General features: G+C 40.6%; 1 protein-coding gene across 2 annotated transcripts in view; it reads right to left on the bottom strand.

The window, feature by feature from the left end:
• Window positions 1-15,239, bottom strand: part of Ttc29 (tetratricopeptide repeat domain 29) — a 212,388-nt gene that overhangs the window by 138,928 nt on the left and 58,221 nt on the right. The gene's annotated exons all lie outside the window — the stretch shown is intronic.

Below are 15,239 nucleotides of genomic sequence, written 5' to 3'. Positions count from 1 at the left end.
TACATGCACTGTGCGCATCTCCTACTGATGCCTCAAACAGTGGTGACATGGAGCTGCTATGATTTCGTTTTATAGGAAAAGCACACCGAGGCTTAGTGGAGTTGAATTTAGCTCAGGGTGACATGTCCAGTGGGCACTGGAGACACACATCCTTCTCCAGAGCGTGTGACCTCAGCCATCCTCCTGCACTGCTTTCCCAAGACATGTCACATTCACCGCTTTCTCAGCAAGAATGTAGACACCACAACCAAGGGTGAATCTGTTACAAATTTCAAATCCAAAATAGGGGTATTTGTGCGGCTTCTCACAGCTTGATGGGGGCATCTGTGTACCCTGCTTAGTGTTTTTTTTTTTTTTTTTTCATTTGTTATTTTCAAGCAGCAAACAAGAGAGACAGAAGAAAGACAGAGAATGAGTGTGCCAGGGGCTCCAGCCACCACAAATGGACTCCAGATGCTTGTGCAACCTTGTGCATCTGGCTTTACATGGACACTGGGGATATCAAACTCGTTAGACTTTGTAGGCAAGCACCTTAACCTCTGAGCCATCTCTTCAGCCCAGGTTTGAATCACCAGAATGTAATGTATTTGTTATTATGTGGTATGCCTTGTAATTCAGTCCAAAATGTATCTTCTTAAAAATCAAAATGTTAAATTAACATTGCGTTGTTTCACTCCTTAAAATAAAAGCTAATATAATTTTGAAAGAGCAGTTTGCAGTTCCATGCTGTAGACTGTGTTTGACTTGCTAATTTCCTTTGGTATTTCTCTCAATATCCCATAATACAAACGGCCTGTGACAGCATTAAGATTAAATCACTGAGCTTCAGTTAAAAAGCACATACCTAGGGTTTAAGAGATGGCATACTGGTTAAGCGCTTGCCTGTGAAGCCTAAGGACCCTGGTTTGAGGCTCAGTTCCCCAGGACCCACGTTAGCCAGATGCACAGGTGGCACACATGTCTGGAGTTTGTTTGCAGTGGTTGAAGGTTCTAGTGTACCCATTTTCTCTCTCTCTCTCTCTCTCTCTCTGCTTCTTTCTATGTCTGTCTGTCACTCTCAAATAAGTAAATAAATAAAATGTAAAAAAAAATAAAAAACACATATCTAGGCATTCATCTGTACTTAACTAGCTTTCAAGTGTACAAGCTTTTCTTATCTCACTTTACCACTTTTGTTTAGCACAGGCCAATCATTGCCTTATGTTCTGATTTTTTATTCTGTGACATAGGTTGTTATACAAGTATTTAAGACTCTACTGTGGGAAATGAATTAATGCATGTTGAACATGTTATACAGTTAGTGACCAATAAACTTAGCTAGCATTATCAGTTGGTACAGTAATAGTGATAATTTCTTAAGTAGCTGGTAGCAAATTAAAATACATCTAGTATATCTATATATCCAGCATACTCTTCCTGAAAAATTAAGACTTAGCTGTATAACAATACAGCCATGACTGATTATGGTAACCTTGGCAATTAATATTAGACTCAATGTGTTGTTTTTTTGAGGTAGGGTCTCCCTCTAGCTCAGGCTGAGCTGGAATTCACTCTGTAGTCTCAGGGTGGCCTTGAACTCATGATTAAAAGTGTGTGCCACCAAGCCCAGCTTTAATGTATTTTTTCAAGTGGAGTGACTATTGCCACAAGTGTTTCACAATCTTTCTCCCTATCTGTTGAACTGTTTTTGCAATGAAAATTGCTATGAGAGAACGAACTCATGAACTGAGAGTGGTGCCCCTTCTTGTAACCCACGCATTCCTGGCTGCAGAGGCAGGAGGGTCATAAGACCAACACCATCCTAGCCTGTGAGGCAAGATCTTGTCTCAGAAAAAAGAAAAGAATCAAGGATTCATATAAAAGTAAGGATAATATTCTCAAGGAAAGATAAACGACAGCGGCGAATCATTAGCAAATGATCAGTAGAAAACTTCAGTGAAGACATGGCCAGTTTTGGGTCTTTTACCATCCATACTGGAGGTTATATCAGCCAAGATGCTAATGGAATGAGCAAGGGATACTGAAAAGCTATTTATAAACCTATTATGAAACTCTGGCATGAAAGGAGAATGCAGAGTCACAAAAACACTACAGAAGAAGATTTCATTATATGAGCAGACATTTGTGATAAGGGAAAATATCAGAAAATATTTACAAAACACAATCTCTGGATCATGGGTGTTAGGAGAAGGCTTTTCTAATTTTGCTTAAAAATTTTTATTGAATTCTGTTTCTGCTTTTTGCTCACTGGCATTTCCAAAAATTTCTCCTATCAATGTATATTTATTTTGTAATAGTAATATGCAGTAGGAGTCACTTAAAAATAATAGCCAATCCTCTCTCACTTTAATACAAATGTCGAAGGCTGACGTTCACTGCTCTAGCCTATCTTCTTTTCGTTGGAGATCTTTACCCTTTCCTCTACAAAAAAGGCACAGTTTGACATCTTTCTCCTGCAACACCTCTCATCAGAAACACCTTCCAAATGCCCACGACCCTCATTTTTTTTGAACTACAATGGAGTACTGACATGTATACATGTGTTATCAAAGTATCGGTCCATAACCCCGGAAAGATGGATATGAGAGGGTTTTTTTTTTCTTTTTTTCTCCTAGTACCCACCTATTCATAAAGTCGAGATACATATTTCTTTTGGGCCACGTGAATAGGGAATAATGGATTCAGAAAACTGTGAGGAAACCAGGTAGTTCTGGAAAAAAAAATAATGACTGGAAAAGAGAAATAGCCCGGTTAATGGAAATTAGATGCAAATGAGACATAATGGTATAAACAGTAAATGAGAACTGATAACCATGTCCAAAATTTGACCTATCCTGGGGGCTGAAGGAACAGGGGAGGGTTGAAGCCAGAAAAGGAGAAGTGCAGGAATGCAGGAGAACTCAAGATGGGAAGAGTGAAAAGGTTGGAATTTTTTTATATTCCCTGTAAGTCAGACTTACATATGCATATACTGGGTCTTTGGGTAGATGGCAGGTGAGTCGGTGGGGGTCTGTTAGGTTTCGTGGACAACTAGGCTGTGTAAGCGGGAATAAAGTGAGGGAGGTTCTTGAGGCAATAATTTCAGCTGCCTACTTTGAAAGGCCATCTTGGCCTAATTAGAAATGGTCCTTTGCTTGCATTTGATATTTTTTTGTTTTTTTTTTTTTGTGGGGGGGAAGTGTTGGTGAGCTTTTTAGCTCATGATTATGGTCCAGGGTTCAGCTCTCAGCAGGGTCTACTAGAGTTCTCCATGGGAACAGGCCTGAGATGCCTAGATGGGAGAGACTTGGGAATGCCCATTTCCTGTAGGTCCAGTCAGGCACTAAAGAAAATGAAAGTTTTCTTCTCATGCATTTACTTTAATTAACCTTCAAGCTAGAGATGCTGTTTCTACTTTTTCACTAAAGGAGAAACTGAGGCCTACAAAGACATAATGACTGAAATATATAAGGTGCATTTCAAATGCATGAAAATTAGGACTGAAACCACAGATCAGTGAAAGTGGTCCGTACACCTCAGATACCTTAAATCTGTAGACATGAGCCACCTGTGTTACAAACAATTTTAAAAAAATATTGTAGTCTGTTTACTTGCAAGCAGAGAGAGCTAGAAGAGAGACAAACAGAGAGAATAGGCGTGCCAGGGCCACCAGCCATTGCAAATGGGCTTCAGATGCATGTACTACTTTGTGCCTCTGGCTTTATGTGGGTACTGGGGAATTGAACCCATGTTGTTTAGGCTTCAGGCAAGTGCCTTAACAACTGAGCCATCTCTCCAGCCCTCAAAAGCAATTTTTAACTTAATCTCTCTTGCTTCCTCCAGGCCTGTAATGTTGGGACTCAGGGTGTCCCAGGCTACTGTTAACTAAGTATACAGATCGATGCTCCCGACCGGCCTTTCTGAAAGTGTCTGATATGCACCAATTCCACAGAAAACCTCTCCTTTCCTCTCGACCCCGTGTCAGCGCTTTCTTGTTGTGTCACACAGTCACCGGCGTCTTCATCTCACTGTTTATTCATGGACTTACCCATGCCTGTCACCTCTTGGTCACAGGTGAGCTTGTTCCCTGAGTTATGACATTGCTATTTGAAGCAGAAGGGCCAATACAGAAGTACTTTTTTTCCCCTTCGGTTTCTTCTCAAATGTAAAGATATATTTCTAAAATTATTTGATGGCAGAAATACAACAGCAAGGAATTGATCTATGGGGCCATGGGTGCACAGTGACTTGACCCACCATTTCTAAAGGCTGGATAGAATTTAACAGCATATGTCATAATATAGCATAATACTCGACTTTAAAACATTAAGATATGTCTGCACTATAAAAAGAGTATAATAATTACAATCTGTAGTCATTCCCTTTAAGCATGATTAAAAATGATATGATTTTTGTCCATGACGATATTTATTTTGAACTGTGACCTAACCATTATCTTACTTCATGAGTGCATGCTTGGATGTTAATTAGCAGGGTCTGTCAAGATGCAATAATTCTGATTTTATGTGAGAATTTTGAATTGGTTATTATTGTAATATTGAAACATGCCACAAATAGAGTGATCAATTGGATAAAGGGAGCTCTAAAGATGAATTAAGATAATCAAACAGATGTTCAAATTTAGCTCACAGCATCCTTTCAAGAGCTTCCCTGAAGTGTTCTTATATGGACTACCTACCCATTGCTATCAAACAAGTTTTAATATGTCAGGAATGGGTAGCGATCTTCTCGATGCCACCATTACTGTTTTGAGAGGACAAGCACAAACACTGACAGAAGTGTTGAGGACAGGCCTTTGGACTCTTCAAGTGTTAATATTATATTCAGGGGTAGGGAGATTGTTCACAGAATGTAGGCCCTTGCTAGCAAGCCTGCCTGCTGGAGTTTGGGTCCACAGAACCCACGTAAAGCAAGACACAAAGTGGTATACATGTCTGAAATGTCTATAATCTCAACATGCCCATGGCAATGAGAGGTGTGTGTGTGTGGTCACAGAATCCTGAAGCTCACAAGGCAGACTTCTGAGGGACAAAACAACAGGGAAAATCCTATCCTAAACAAGGTGGAAGGAGAGGTCCAACCCTCCAAGATGTCGCTCTGTCCAGATGCTGGGGCACTGTAGCACAGGCATACCCACACACGTACACACCACACACACACACACACACACACAAATAGAGAAAACATTATTTTCTACTGAGAGAGTGGGGCAGAGGATGTCACATAAATAAAACTTCACAGCAATCAGACTAGAAAAAAGCAGGCCTGGGGCTACTCATGGATGTTAAAGGTCTCCTGAAGGTGGGGGGGAGGGGCTGGAGAGATTGCTCAGCAGTTAAAGGCGCTTGCTTGCCAAGCCTGATGTCCTGGGTTTAATTTCCCAGTGCCAGTGTAAAGGCAGATGCTCAGAGTGGCACTTGCATCTGGAGTTTGATGTGCAGTGGTTTGCAGGCTGCTCTGGGGCGCCCATTCATTCTCCCCACTCTCTCTTTCTCTGCATCACAAATAAGAATTTTTTAAAAGCTTTTTGAAAACATTTTATTTATTTGTTTATTTGTAAAGAGAAAGAGAGAGAGAAGGAGAGGGAGGGAGGGAGAGAATGGGTACACCAGGGCCTTCAGCCACACCAAATGATCTCCAGATGCATGTGCCACTCTGCATCTGGCTTTTGTGGGTCCTAGGCAGTTGTACCTGGAGGTTATTAGGCTTTGTGGGCAAGTACCTTAAGTGCTGAGCCATCTCTACTGCCCCTAAATTTTTAAAAAAAAAACAAGTTGCCTGAGGGGAAATGCGTTTTTATCACATGACACCAGGACAGTCAGCATATCTCCATACCCACTCACAGTAACGGCCATGGGGCAGTGGTCACAGTGAGGGAGATGCCCCCACTGCAGCTCAGCTAAGTCCCAGGATGCATGACTCCTTGCTAAGGAAAATCCACAGGGGCCACTAATACTGCATGCAAATCAGCAAAGAACGGGAAGCCAGAATGTTTGCTTAGAGGGAAGCAAGGATGGCCCTCCACAGACACCATGCGGCTTCAGTTTATTTGACTAGGGTGAAACAGTATTGGAAAACACACCTGAAGCAGAATGCGGCGAACAACTATGTCAGACAAGAGTACCCAGGTACGCATACACGTTTCCCAAGCCTCGGTTTTATTTCGTTTTGTTCTGCTTTTAACAACTAGGTGTCCTCTACCTAAGCAATAAGATCTTCAACATACATTTACAGTTTTTTACCTCAAAGAGAGTGCACTCTTAAAATAAAAATACCACAAAGGAGTTTCATTTTATCTAAAGCCCATACAAACAAGGAAGCCATCCACTTCCTTAAAAAAAAAATACAAACAAAACCCAGACAATGTTGTAAACTGCAAAACACTTGGCCGGCTGTTAAGACAAGCACTATGTAGAGAAAATACGATTTTATATATTTGGATATTATCCAAATTGTTGCTTACCCCTCTTCTCTGCTCAACATCTCTGAAAGTTTATAGATATTTGTTGTATCACAGCAGATGTCTAGAACAAATATTAAGCAAAGGAGAATGTATATATCTCTCCCATTTCAGTTTTTTTTCAAAGTAGGAAGATTGACTAGATATTAACACAAATGGGTTTAAATGTGAAGCTGCCATAAAAGCAGGAACATAAATGTAATTCTCCCAGCCGCTATTTTGATGCACATTTTTGATTCCATGAATATTTTATGAAATGGCCCAAACTAAAGCCATATAACATTCCTGCATTACTGATGCTTGCGCCCGTAAGCTACGAACATTAGAGGCATGATTGAGTGCATTAAAATGAACTCATTCAGCAGTGCATTGATTACTTGAAGGGGGAGGGAAACAAAAAAAAAAAAAAAGAAAGAAAGAAAGGAAAAAAAGAAAGAAGAAGTAAGTTGTTCCACTTAAGGCAACAACACACAAGTCCAAAGTTTGCAAGATGATAAAAGAGAAAGCAAGTTTTAATGAAATCACATTTCAAAAATCCAATGTGATTCTCTGCAGCCTGGCATTAATTAGGGAAGGTGTTAATTATGGCCAAAGATGGCTGGCTGCTATTGTTCAGGTAATTTCAAATGTCACAATCTCTGAGATGCAGAGACTGGCCTGTTTTAGCTCCATGCATTAGCAATTCTGAAAAGTAACTAATTATTTCCTTTTTTTCCCCCCTATCAACTTGTGCATTTGCCAGCGAAAATAATACTGCAGAAACAATTGCATGAAAATAATCTGACAAGTCCATAACGCCATTTCCTTAGTGGCCCTGGTATACATCTCAAGCACATTTAGTTCTAAATTGTGTACATTTGTTGAGGACTTTAGGGAAATATTCCACTTTAGTTGAGAACAACAACCTCAAGGAACAATAAAGCTTTATGTATATTATGTTACATTTTAATCCGGTACTACTGGATATCTCGGCATCAGTTACCATTCTGTACAATGTAGCCATAAAAGCTGCTTGAAGCACCGTTGGACAGTCGCAAAAAGAGAAAAATATTATTACCCTGGTGTAAAAACAAAAAGGCATTGCTTTCCATTTCAGCTTAACTACATGAACAATTTACATTATCTTTCAGTTTTTACATTCAATTATGATAATTATAATGGCAGCCTGCATGCTGACATAGTTAAAGCTTGCTATCCTTCCAATGGGAGTGATCACTTTCCATGGTTTACCCCTTTGTGGCGGGGGGGGGGGGCAGGGGGTAGGGTGGGGAGATGGAGGAGATTGACTGGGCACTCCATCCCTGTGCAAGGGGCTGCAAGAGGGAGTGTTGGGAAACAAAGATTTTGTTCTATGATTCAATAGCATCCCTGATAAGCTAGAGGAAAATGTGTCCAAAACTTTTCCGTAGTGACTTAGGGATATGTAGAAGAAATCTGAGGTACTATTTTAAAAATGGAACACTTTCCATCCTTCTGAAGACAGATTTCACATGAGCACTGTGGAAAGACCATTATATACTAATTAAAGACTGGTAGTCACTAAACCAGACAGGGATAAAGATGAGTCCATGTATATGGATGGCCCAGGCTCAGAAAGCCTTTCTTTATTATTCATGTCAGTACAAGTAGTACAAGTTATTTGTGTTTGTTTGTTGTGAAGCAGTATCTCACTCTAGCTCAGGATGGACCTGGAATTATTTAGCTAGGGCTGGCCTTGAACTTGTGGTGATCCCTTAGCTCAGCTTCCTGAGTGCTGGGATTAAGCTGTGAGCCACCATGGCCTGCAGCACAGGTTAATTGTTAAAAGTCATGAAAATCTGTCGCAACCTCCAAAGAATTATTACTATCTGCTAGTTAGGACTTGTTTCTGAGTTCTGAGATTAACCACTGGGTACCTGCTGTGGTTTAAATATGAGCACCCCTCCTGCAGGCCCTCCCAAAGACTTTCAAGAATTTTAAGGAATTAGGATTGCTTGTCAGCTGATGGATTTCAGGAAGAGTGATCCTTGGGCATCGTTTTGGAGATCTGACCTAATCAAAATTCTAATCCCTTGGTGAATTCATAATATGATGGCACTTCTGGAAGGTGGGTTCTAGCTGGAGGAAGTAGGCCACTGAGGGAGGGTTGGAAAGACAGATGTTGTCCATCTGTCTCTGGTTCCTGCCTGTCTTGCTCTCTGCCTCCTGGCTGGCTCTACTATGGCGTGCCCATGATGAGATTCCATGTTGGCTCAGACCCAAATAATGAAGCCTCTGAAACTGTAAGCCAAGGTAAACAGGTAAATATTCACTTCTTCAAGCAGTTACCCTCAGGCAAAATGTCTGACTTACAGAGTACCTTTGCTCTTAAAAGTATACTCTTGAAGGAGTCAAGTTTTCTCAAAAAAAAAGAAATTAAGGGTTTTGAAATGTAAAACCTTTGTAGAATCTGTAATCATGAAAGGAACATATCAGTAATAAACCTTCTAACTTTTCAGAATTTCCTGCTTTCCTGATTTAATAAATTATTTTACTTTTCTGTTTTCACTTCAGTTAGTATCCTTTTAACTGGGGCAGGTACTAGGAGTTGAACCCAGGGCATTTCTCAGGCTAAGCAAGTTTCCTTAGCACTCAGAATTCCTCAATAAAAAGTGCTGAAAACATAAGTCTGAAGAGAAATAAAATCCATTTAGACTTCAGATAAACTAGTGAATGATATTCTTTTATTTAACAATGTCATTCTTTTTTTGAGGCAAAGTCTCACTGTAGCCCAGGCTAACCTGAAACTCACTCTGTAGTCCCAGGATGGCCTTGAACTCAAAGTGTTCCTCCTGCTTCTTGCCTCCTAGGTGTTGGTATTAAAGGTGTGTGCCATCATGCCCTGCAATGTGGTTCTTGTTTTTTTTTTTTTTTTTGATTTTGTTGTTGAGTCAAGTTTGACAGACTGGACTTTTTCTTTAATGTAAGAGAGTATAAGTGAGAGTGAGACAGTGAACAAGAGAAATAGGGAGAGAGAGAGAATTGGTGTGCCAGGACCTCCAGCCTCTGCAAACAAACTCCAGACGCGTGCGCCCCCTTGTGTGTATGTGTGACTTTGTGTGCTTATGTCACTGTGCATGTGGCTTACATGGGACCTGGAGAGTCAAACATGAGTCCATAGGCTTTGCAGACAAGTGTCTTAACTGCTAGGCCATCTCTTCAGCCAGTGATTCCTTTTTTTAATTAAGAGTTTTATTAGCACAAAAGGAATTGAGTTTCCCTGTGACTTTTTTCAGACCACTTTTGTTTGTTTGTTTGTTTCCCTCTTCCTATATGGTCTCCTTATCAGCCTCACTTTTACTTTCATGTTATTGCATGAAATACATGTTACTCATGAGGGCTTTTTTGTTTGTTTGTTTGTTGTGTTTTTTCAAGGTAGGGTCTCACTCTGGTCCAGGCTGACCTGGAATTCAGTATGTAGTCTCAGGGTGGCCTCAAACTCGTGGTGCTCCTCCTACTTCTGCCTCCCAAGTGCTGGGATTAAAGGCATGTACCACCAAGCCAACCTTTACTCATGAGTTTTAATACACTACATTCTACCTGATTGGCAAAAATGGAAGATGTGGGAGCATGCATATTAAACTATAGATACAAATTATTTAACATGCTGATAAGCATTAAATCTCACCCTCTAGGTCTTTGTTTTGGTGGACAATTAAATTGTTATTTTAACGATTACAAGGAAAACATCCTATCCAACCTAAGATATTCTATTTAGGTGAACACAGAAGAAGATTTATGACGCTAGCTGAACATGTAATAACTCCAGGCACAACATGAAATGATTTCACTCATTCTCTTCCTCTCCTGTTTTGTATTTCATTTGTCTATTTGAGAAAGGGGGTAGATAGAGAATGGGCATACCAGAGGCTCTAACCACTGCCGTTAAACTCAGACGCATGCATCACTTTGCGCATCTGGCTTATGTGGGTCCTGGGGAATCGAACCTGGGTCCTGAGGCTTTGAAGTCAAGTGCCTTAGCCACTGAGCCATCTTTATAGAACTCCCTCTCCTTTTTTGAACATAGGGTATCAGTACTTACATAATCCACATTTTAGGTATGAGGAGACTGAATACTAGGGAATGTCTTGCCTAAAGCCATTACCCAGGCCTTTCTGGATAGCACATCAAATGTTTGATTTTCAGGCTTGAACCTCAGCACCATGAGCCAACCATCCCAGTGACTGATTGCCCTGAGCCCTCTTTCTTCACGGGCCTAAAACAATAATCAAATGCCCAGCTCAGGGTGTGACTGTAGCCTGGGCAGAAGCCATCCTGCCAGCTCTGTGCTGAGCACCTGGCATCTCGTAGATATCACGACTCGTTTGTATCATATTTGTGCTTTGGCAGTGGTAGTAGGGGACGTGTGCATGTATATATGCGTGCTTATGTTTGAGTGCACACGTGTGTTGGTTGTGCATACATGGATGAGAGGCAAACCTTGGGTATTGTTCCTCGAGAACATCGTCCACCTGTTTTAGAAACAGGGTCTATTTGCTGACTTAGGATTCACCTACTTAGATTGGCAGGCCAGGGAGCCCCAGTGGTCCATCTCTTTCTACCTCTGGCATTTCATTATTCTGGGGTTCATGTCCTCATTGTTGCTGGGCAAACACTTGACACAGGTAAGCCAAGGCCTCGTTGCATAGCTTTGAAACAGGAGTGTCTACCACAAAGCATACCCCTCTGAATCAGGCGAGGCTTCCTCTCTGAGCTACTCATTAAGCAGTAAGTAATTAAAATGCTGAAAAAGACAGGTGAGATACAAGCAGCAATGCTGGGTAACTGACATGAAAGAGAAAGGGGAAGAAAATGAATTTGAAGGGAAAAAAAAGCAATGTAATAATTCATTTGAAGCTTTAATAAAGTTTCATCCACAGTCTTGTTTAAAGATATATCAGACTTTAGGGATGTAGCCTAATTGCATTTTTATTCTAAGTTCCATTCGAAGATCTTGAATTTTGATTCTTTAACACAGATCAAACAGGGTATAATTTTCCTATGGCTATCAATACTTAAAGAGGATCTCTTCTTTAAATGACATAGGGCCTTATGATTGTACACAGAAAGTAGATGGGGAATAAACTGACTTGGTCCAAAAAGGGACAATTAGGCCAAATATAAAGCAACGCTAATCCATTTGATCTTTTTTTTTTTTTTTAAGTTCAAACTATTAGATTCACTTCTAGGGAAGTATAAAGTGCCTCTGTTTCTAGTGAACTGGTCAGACACACTAGGGAAATGTATATAGTAGAAGCCACTTCCTAAATCTATTCTGAAGGAATTCTGTGAAAAAATGAGGTGTGGGATGGAAGGCTCAGAGTAGTGAGCCGTGCGGTTGGTCGGCCAGACATGAGAAGGTGACTGGCAGAAGCCTGAGGCTGGCCCGAGACACTCGGCCCCTGGCAGTCGTCAGCGTTTACTCCAGATACCTGTTCGGTTAACTTTACTGTTTACCCCAAGTCCTCACCAGGAACCCTGAGCAGAGAATCTTCTGAGACAAGTCTGGTGTCTTCTTCACATGCTCACTGCCTTAATTTTTTTCTTTTTTTTTATGGACAACTTCCATGATTGTAAACAAGATCCCATGGTAATTCCCTCGCCCCCTCCACTTTCCCCTTTGGAACTCCACTCGCCATCGTAACCCCTCCACCTCTTAATCAGTCTCTCTTTTATTTTGAGGTCATCATCTTTTCCTCCCTATTATGATGGTCTTGACAGAGTAAATTTTTACAAATAATTTTGTTGCTTTTTTAAATTGACAACTTCTATAATTGTAAACAATATCCCATGGTAATTCCCTCCCTCCCCCTACTTTCCCCTTTGAAATTCCATTCTCTATCATATCCTCTCCTCCTCCTAATCAGCCTCTCGTTCATTTTGGTGTCATGATCTTTTCTTCCTATTATGATGGTCCTGTGTAGGTAGTGTCAGGCACTGTGAGGTCATGGATATCCAGGCCTTTTTGTGTCTGGAGGGAACATGTTGTAAGTCCTGCCCTTCCTTTGGCTCTGACATTCTTTCTGCCACCTCTTCTGCAATAGGCCCTGAGCCTTGGAACGTGGGACAGAGGGATTGAGATATTTCATTGCTCAGCACTCCTCTGTCACTTCTTCTCAGCACCATGGTGCCTTCTGAGTCCTTTGATAAAGAATCGCTCACTGATTTGACTAGACAAGCTAGCCAGAAAGATCTGTGCATGCCCCGTCTCCACCGCCCCCGTGCTGAGATTACTCCACATCTATGCAGGTGCCTGGCCTCCAATTCACTTTGTAGTTGAGGATGACCTTGAACCTCTGATCCTCCTGCCTCTACCTCCCAACTCCTGGGATAACAGGCACACATCTCCACATATATTTTATACTGTGATGGAGACTGAACCCAGGGCTTCCTGAATTCTAAGCAAGCACTCTACCAACTGAGCTATAGCCTCAGTCCTAAGATTTAACTTTTTTTTTTCTTTTTGGTTTTTCAAGGTAGGTCTCACTCTAGTGCAGGCTGACCTGGAATTCATATGTAGTCTCAGGGTGGCCTTGAACTCTTGGTGATCCTCCTAACTCTGCCTCTCAAGTGTTGGGATTAAAAGAATGCACCACCACGCCCAGCTCTTAACATTTAATTTTTAACTATGGGAGGGAGGAAGGCATGCTTCCAATAGGGGTGAGCAGGTCTTAGATACTCCAACACCAAGAGCAGTAGAGGTTTTGCTGAGCTGTTGTTAGAATATTTTAAATACATTATTTATTTATTAACTTATTTAGGGGAGAGAGAGAGAGAGAGAGAGAGAGAGGTGGTGGAGGGAATGGGCACACCAGGGCCTCTAACTTTAGGGGAGAGAGAGAGAGAGAGAGAGAGAGAGAGAGAGAGGTGGTGGAGGGAATGGGCACACCAGGGCCTCTAACCACTGCAAATGAACTCCAGACACATGTGCCACCATATGCATCTGGCTTACGTGGGTTCTGGGGAAAATTCCTAGTTCTAAACTCAGAAGTTGAGTCATGGACACTTCTCACATGAGCAAACAGGGAGGACAATCATCCTCACTTTGACCCAAATACTAAACAACTTTGATACCATAACCCAATGAAATGGAAAAGCAACATCTAGCAAAAGCATAATGCAAGGGACATGTAGTTAGTTTGAGGGCAAAAATACATCCACAGGAATGAAACACTACAGGGAAAAATCTTAAAAATACTGCTGATAATGATACCATCAGTCACTCAAAATAGATTCATTTTGCTTAAGTTTCATGTCTACTTGTTTTCTATATCCATTCATATTTTTATACAGTTGTACAGAGTTGAATAGAGTTTTCCTGTTGATCTACATTATTTTATTAGAACTATTTTCCATATTGCATATTTTCATAACTGCATTTTGAAATGTTGTATACTGGTATATTACTTTCCAAAACCATTTAAATGATTCACAATAGCACCAGAAACACACACAAGTATTATTTTAAGGAATCATGATTACAGGTTTTTTTCTATTTTAAGAAATATTAAATAGCATTTCAAAATTATTCAAATTAATTTTTAAGTTGTTGATTTTTCTATGTATTCATTATATTTCTGCTTGGTGAATTGCCTGTAGTCTTTCCCATAAGTTAAAACTGTCATAAAATTTTTCTTACTAGATGTATACTTCACATGGAATATAGCTATTGCTTCTTCTTTATGTATACTTCGTATAAAGTTTTTAACATCTTTCTCCCTCCCCTCCCACTTTACATCATAATACCCATGCCATCCTCCCCTGTAACGGCTACAGATTATCCTTCTTTTGTATTAATTTATGCAACCAACATACTCACCTCTTACACATCTTAACGGTTCCTAAATCCTACCTCTGCTCCTAATTTTCCCTATTTATATTCCACTGGCAATGAGTGAACAGTTTACTTCATATTCAGATTTCAGCACATTACAGAATCCTTGTTTTATATGCAAAGCTATTCAAATTTTCTGTTTTCTAAAATTATTTATTCATTTATTTGTAAGCAGCGAGAGAGGGAGAAAGAGAGAGAGAGAGAGAATGGGTGTACCAGGGCTTCTAGTCACTTCAAACAGCTCCAGATGCATGTGTCACTTTTTGCATCTGGTTTTATGTGGGCACTGGGTAATCAAACGCTGGCCATTAGGCTTTGTAAGCAAACATCTTAACATGAAGCCATCTCTCAGCCCTCATCCAAATCTTCTAGCTCCCAATGATTCACGTTTACCAATCTTTCCTATTTTATGTTGTTTTCCATCTCTGGAAGGTCTCTGTTTTGTATTAACCTTTGCAGTTAGTCTTCTTAAGAAAACACCTTTATAATCTCTCATCTTTGTAGTAGTCAAGAGGGTAGTGGGGATTATGTATGAAGGGATTTGGCCCTGTGCCCTCTGGGGTATGGGATTTTCACTGATACTACATGGGAATCTTGGGTTGGGTTAAAGCTGAGGACAGGACCATGAAAGCTAATGGTTTGACACTCTGGCAAATGAAAGAGTACTTTAAAAGTGAGATAAACTATTTATATTCTTACATTTTATATATCTTTTCTTATTTATTTATTTATTTATTAGAGAGAAAGAGACTGGGCACACCAGAGCCTCTAGCCACTGCAGACGAACTCCAGGTGCAGATGCGTGCACCGCTATGTGCATCTGGCTTATGTGGGGCCTGGAGACTCAAACCTAGATCCTTAGACTTTGCAGGCATGCACCTTAACCTTGAAGCCATCATTCCAGCCCTTTATTCTTACATTTTATAG

This window comes from Jaculus jaculus, chromosome 12 (genome assembly GCF_020740685.1).
Source record: "Jaculus jaculus isolate mJacJac1 chromosome 12, mJacJac1.mat.Y.cur, whole genome shotgun sequence".
NCBI classification, from domain to species: Eukaryota; Metazoa; Chordata; class Mammalia; order Rodentia; family Dipodidae; genus Jaculus; species Jaculus jaculus.
Note: the sequence above shows the minus strand (reverse complement) of the source record. Positions and strands in the feature narration are given on the sequence as shown.